Genomic DNA, 6519 nt, shown 5'->3' with positions numbered 1-6519 from the left:
ATTCTGAGCAATTGCACTTTGCTCGGTAGTTTTAGGGCGTGAGAAGCTCCCATGATGTATTATGACTTATGTGTATCATCGGTTTTGGTTTTCAGGTTATTCGGAATTGATTTAGAAGAATGATTATCAGCTAGAAGCTTTAAATTTGAAAGAATTGACCAAGTTTGACTTTTTATTTTTTGACCTCGGATTGGATTTTTGATGGTTCTGTTAGCTCCGTTGCGTGAATTTAGACTTAGGAGCGCATCGTAATTGTGATTTGGAGGTCCGTAGTATAATTTGGGTTGAAATGGCGAAAGTTGGAATTTTGGAAAGTTTGACTAGGAGTGGACTTTTACATATCGGGGTCGGATTCCGATTTTGCAAGTTGGAACAGGTCCGTAATGTTAAATGTGAGTTGTGTGCAAAATTTGAGGTCAATCGGACGTGATTTGATAGGTTTCGGCATCGGTTGTGGAAATTTAAAGTTTCAAGTTCATTGATTTCAAATTGACGTGTGATTTGTATCGTAATTACAGAGCCATAGCAAAAAGAATTGTCGAATTTCTACATCGTATAAGGGAGTTATGCTCATTTTAGTGTTGGAGAAGAGAGCTGGTGCTAGTGTTTTCGCATATGCGAAGTTCGGTCCGTATCTGCAGCCTCGCGGGTGCGAGAAATGGTCCGTAAAAGCATAAATGACAGCCAAAAATGTCCAGGTGCGGAGTTTTTATCGCAAAAGCGAAAATCCCTGTGTATAAAAAAATCAGATTGCGTTCTTTTAGTATTTTGAGCATATCTTGAGTTCTGGAGCTCCGATTGAGGTGATTTTCGCGACGTTCTTCTCGTATTTTCATGGGGGTTGGCATCTAACTACCATTTCTGTATTTTAATATTATCATAGAAGTTCATCTTTGAATTAATCCATATTTGATCGGAGAATTGGGGATATCTGTCAAAAACTTTTCCAAAGTGAGTAATTGAGTTTTGAACATCGATTTGGAGTCAGAATTGGATGAAATTGGTATGATTGGACTCATAATTGAATGGGTTGTCGGATTTTTTGAGTTTTTTCGGATTCCGATGTGCGGTCCCAGGTTGGGCTTTTTGGCCGATTTTGGGCTTTTGACTAAAGATTCAACCTTTTCCGATTGGGATTGGTTCCTTTAGCATTATTTGATGTATTTGAGTCATTTTTGGTTAGTTTTGAGCCGTCCGGAGGTTGGAACGCGCAAGATGGCATCTTTGGAGCATCGCTTGGCTTGCTCGATATTGGAATTAGCTTGTTCGAGGTAACTCTTCTAAACTTAGTGCTGAGGGTATGAAACCCTGATTTATGTGCTATGTGATCGGTGTTGAGGTGAGGGACGAGCTAGGTGATGGCCGCGTGGGCGTGCACCGTGTGAATTGTGACTCTGTTACTTTTGTGGTACTGTATAGTTACCTAACCTTGGTTATACTCATTTTACGATAGCGCTTGAGCTGTAGGAGACCCTCTAGAGTCTTTACATAGCCCTACTGTCACGACCCAAAATCCACTAAGGGTTGTGATGGCGCCGGACATCGCTGTCAGGCAAGCGAACCATAAACACTCAATTAAATTCTCATTGAATAATTGTGAAGACTACGATTTTTTTCTTTCGACGTGGCTAGTAAAAGATAATCCTTACAAATAAACAAAGAATATTTAGAAGTTTATTATAGAATCCCCATGACCATCCCAGAACCCGGTGTCATAAGTGCATGAGCAATTTCTAAGAAATCAAATAAAGTACAATAACTGTCCGGAACACAAATTGGACAGAAAGTAAATACAATGCTGAGAGAGACTATACTAGCTGCGGGTCGCCTCGAGAAATATAGCTCGCCTAGTCTCCGTATCATCCATGCTGCTACGCCCAGTAGGCCACTAGAAATACCTGTACCTGTGCAACAAAATGCACAGCAAGTGTAGCATGAGTACGAAAACAACGTGTACTTAGTAAGTATCCCGCCTAATCTCGAAGAAGTAGAGATGAGGTGGCAACTTCGAAACTCACTAATGGTCCAATAATAATATTATAAATGCGATGAATCACGGATTTATTAAGAACGACAGTAAATTTAAATGAGTCAAGAAACAGGTAAAAGTTCCTTTTTATCAAAAGTTCCGGATTCATAATCCATTAATTAACAATTATCTCAAGTCGGGGAGAGCAGATATCAATATCAATAAACTTCAAGGCAGGCAATACAAGCATGCGCAACTCATGTCGAGGTCGTACGGCCCGATCCAACATAAATGTAAAATGTGCGCTGCCGAGGGTCGAACGACGCGAATCATAGATGCATCTATTACCCCGCTCGTGAATCATACATGTGACTCGGTCAAATTTAAGTAAACAATCACCCTGCTCGCGAATCATACATGCGACGCAAGTACACATAGAAACACATGCTCAAACAGCAAATTAAGAATTTATCGAGGAACATTTATCCAAATAAAAGCCAATTCTCTTTTAAAGATTTAAGAAAATGAAATTTAATTCTCTTAGAAATTCATTTACCAATTCGATAGGATTTAAGAAATTAAACTGTCAATAAGATTACCGATATTCCAAGTATAGCATGCTTTTGGGTCCTAGGTTACGTGGACTTTCACATATTAGTAGCTACGCACGGACTCTCGTCACCTCGTGCGTACGTAGCCCCCACAAATAGGAGCACATAATCAATTATTTCACCTATGGGGACAATTCCCTCTTACAAGGTTAGAAAGGAGACTCACCTTGCTCCAAAGCGTACTTCCAATACCATGAACGAGCTCAAACACTCAATTTGGAGCCAAACGATCCAAAACTAGATAAACGAGGTAAGAACTAGTCAGTACAAGCTCACAAGATCGCATTCTAACTATTTAAGCAATTTCCCAACCTTAAACCCAAGTCCCCTAAAATCCAACCCCGGGCCCACGTGCCCGGATTCTGAAATTTTTCGAAGAAAGTTGTTCTTCATAACCTAAGGATCAAGTGTCACACCTCCTTTTTTACACACCCGAAGGTGTATATAAGGGGAGTTTTTCCACTTTAAGTGGCATTATTCGAAATGGGATTATTTATTCATTTTTATTCAGAGTCGCCACTTGGAATATTTTAATTGGTGTCCCAAGTCACCGGTTTATTTTAAATCCCAAATCGAGGAAATTTCGACTTTCCTTTTGAAGTCTGCGAACCAGAAATTCTGAATAAGGAATTTTGTTAACCTGGGAGAAGGTGTTAGGCATTCCCGGATTCCTTGATTCTAGAACGATCCCTTTAAACTATTATAATTGGCCTATTATCTGATTTTATTACATGTTTTAGCCTATGGTACATTTTTAACTTATTGGCCACTTTTAATTAATTTTAAGAAGACTCAACGTTATCTAAAACACGTCTTTGAACCACGCCACATGAAATGCACCCGCGGTCCGCGACACATTTTATTTAACGTTGTTGAGATTTGGATTTGGGTCACATGAAATGCACACCCGAGTTTAGGAAAGTAATTTTTTAAAATAGCGCGCCTAAAGCAACTACGCACTTTCAACTTTGCGAGGGCCATGGAAAATTCAACTAAATGGCGCGCCTCGATTTCTAAGGATTAAAATTAATTAAATGAGGGCCATGCATTTTGAGATTTTATTTGGCACGGCACACCTCGATTCCAATTTTTTAAAAGGAACTTGAACTAAATTTTAGGAGCGCCATAAACTATGTCATGCCTAATATAGCACACCTCCAATCTACTAAAAGCCCAACTAATTAATTGAGGACTGTTTTGAAGAGATTGCTTTAAACTAAAGTTCAAACTTGATCCATTGAACAGAGAGACTAACATTTTATGAGGGCTAGTCTTTATTCTGAGGTCTGGGCCTAACGAAAGGCCCAATAGCCTAATAAGGTTACAAGGCGGCAAAGTTACAGATTACACAATAAGCCTCGTTCAGGCCCAAGAAGAGAGCCCAACCTTAATGAAGCACGCATAAGCTGGAGGCGAAGGGCTCGCAGATCGAACCCATACAGGAACAAAAATGGTATTTAGATTTTTAGAAGCATCAGGACTGAATTAACGGCAAACTACATGCAAGCAGATTTTATGCAAGATAAATCCTCATTCAAAACAAACTACGACTAAAACTTAAATTGTCTAGAATTAACATTACAATATGTACTAAATTATTAAACCTTTATCAATCTTAACATATATATCAAAACATTTCATTACTAGTCATACTGAACCTCAAGGAACAAACCTTGACTTTGTTTGGTATGGAATCAGAATGGTAATCTAGACATGGTTACTGTCATTCAGTCTATCTTTAAATCCAAACTAACTTTCCAACATTAGATCCAATCACATAGTACTCAGACGCCAGCAAACAAATCAAAACTAGCGTAAATGTCACTGCCAATACAAACCAAAGCATTTCTTTCACCTATAGCCAATTTCACACAAAGCTGATAACTAGACGGAAGAATCAAACCATTTAAAAACTTCGATTTCATACTAGGACATCCTATTCATGATCAATATACTAATCAGAACCTTTCTAAAGCTAAATATTACAGCTAACACGAGAATGAAAGAAGGAGAAATGAGATTCAATAACAAATAACATCAGCTTTCATCACATTTCCAGATCCAAACTTCAGATTACACTTAAGTGATATCCATAGTGCTGAAAATACCGGGATATAAAAGGAAAACAAAAGAAGTGCAGAATCAGTAGATAGTAGCAGCAGAACAACAATGGAACAGTGTTGGAATCAGCCAATTAGCCCCAAGGAACTCAAGCTAGAACAACAACCAGACAGTACTCCACACAAACAAGCTCAAACCAAACTTTCAAACCCCCAAAAATCAAACCATTTTCAATCAGACGCAGGAATTTGATGTTTTCAGAAGTTCTAACTAAAAAAGAGGATCAGCAAAAACTGAACAAAATTTCAAGTAGTTTTCAACCAAGAAATGCAGAAAAATTCAGTGTTATTTTAGAATTATCTCCAGGCTTAGCCGTTTCAGCTTTTCAGAATTTTTTATCTCTCAAAATCTGACTAGCTAGTGAAATAAGAGTGACTTTATAGGCAAGGTTTTAGGGCTGCAGATATGAACTAAGTTTTGCACCTAAAACCTTTTCAAATTTTTATTTTTGCTTAGGTACCCCTAGCTCAAAATTAGTATTTTCAGTAAAGTGCTAAAGGCACCTTCCTAGCAGCTTCCTAAATCAGTTATAAAGATTCTTTTCACCTAGAATTCCCAAATTACCCTTTACCCTTGCTTTTTACCTTTGAAACCAGACCAGGTATGGGTCAAATTGACCCAATTCAAAGTGCTATGGGTCTGTAAATCCAGGTCGAATCCCCTTTTGGGCTTTCTGATCTTAGAACTCAAATTCAAATCATGAGACCCAAATTTAATGAGCCCAGCATGGGTTTCCCAATGGGAAATTCAGAATTTCTTTTATTAAAAACCGAAAAAAGATGAAATAACACCATAGAAAACAAAGAAATTAAGACAAATATGAACTTTTAACTTACTTTAAAGCATGCAAGCAGAAAATGATTCAAAAATGAAAACAATAGAAATAAACAGAAAAGACGAGGCGAGAAAATGAAGACGGGGAACTTTAAACTAAGCAACAAGAAGAAGAAAGATGAAGGAAGGAAAAAGAGAGATGAAAATACCTAAGGAAAAGCCGGGACAAATCTCGAAATCACCCCTCAAGCCTTTGATTTTGACCGAAATGGGTCTTAATCATGTGTTCTCAGACGAAAACACATGAACAAGGTCAATTTCGGCCTCAATCTTCACTAAACTCACATGATTTGAGTTTTTTGGGAATTTAGGGTTCATGCTTTGATTTAAGATTCGACGAGTTCTGTGAGGATTCGAGGAAAACCAATTGTAGATTAGGGGAGAGGGAGCTATGGGGGTTCTACGGTGTTAATTTGGGGTGGTTTGGAGGTGGCGCCGCCAGCCCAAGGCGGTGGAGAACCAAGGCGGCGCTAGGGTTTGTGTCGCCTCTAAAGGAGGGGTGAGATGAGAGAGATGAGTTGGAGAGGGGGGGTAGGCTTAGGACAGTTAAATATTAAGAGTGACCCAGTTCCGGACCGTTTGATCAACTGAGATCAACGGTCCATATTGAAAATGACTGAGACGGGGTCGGTTGGTAACTAAGTGGGGTCGTTTGGTAACTGAGCGGGGTCGGACCAGGTAGAGGGACAGGTTTGGGCTTGATTTGAACGGGTATTTGAGGGAAATGGTATGGGCTTGGGGAATTCAAATTAAAATGGCCTAGAATCTGGTTTCTTTCTTTTATTTTCCTTTTTTATTTGCAATTTCTTTTCTAAATTCTTTTAAAATTAAAACATAAAACCTAAATTAATTCCTAATCAAATTATCCTATCAAATTAAATTAACTCTAAATAACAATTACCATAAATAATTAAATACCAAATCAAAAGAAAAACTCCCAAAATTTGAAACTCAAATTAAAAATGCAAAAATGAGTTATTTTTT

Source organism: Nicotiana attenuata, unplaced genomic scaffold (genome assembly GCF_001879085.1).
Source record: "Nicotiana attenuata strain UT unplaced genomic scaffold, NIATTr2, whole genome shotgun sequence".
NCBI lineage: Eukaryota > Viridiplantae > Streptophyta > Magnoliopsida > Solanales > Solanaceae > Nicotiana > Nicotiana attenuata.
This window is presented reverse-complemented; position numbering follows the sequence as displayed.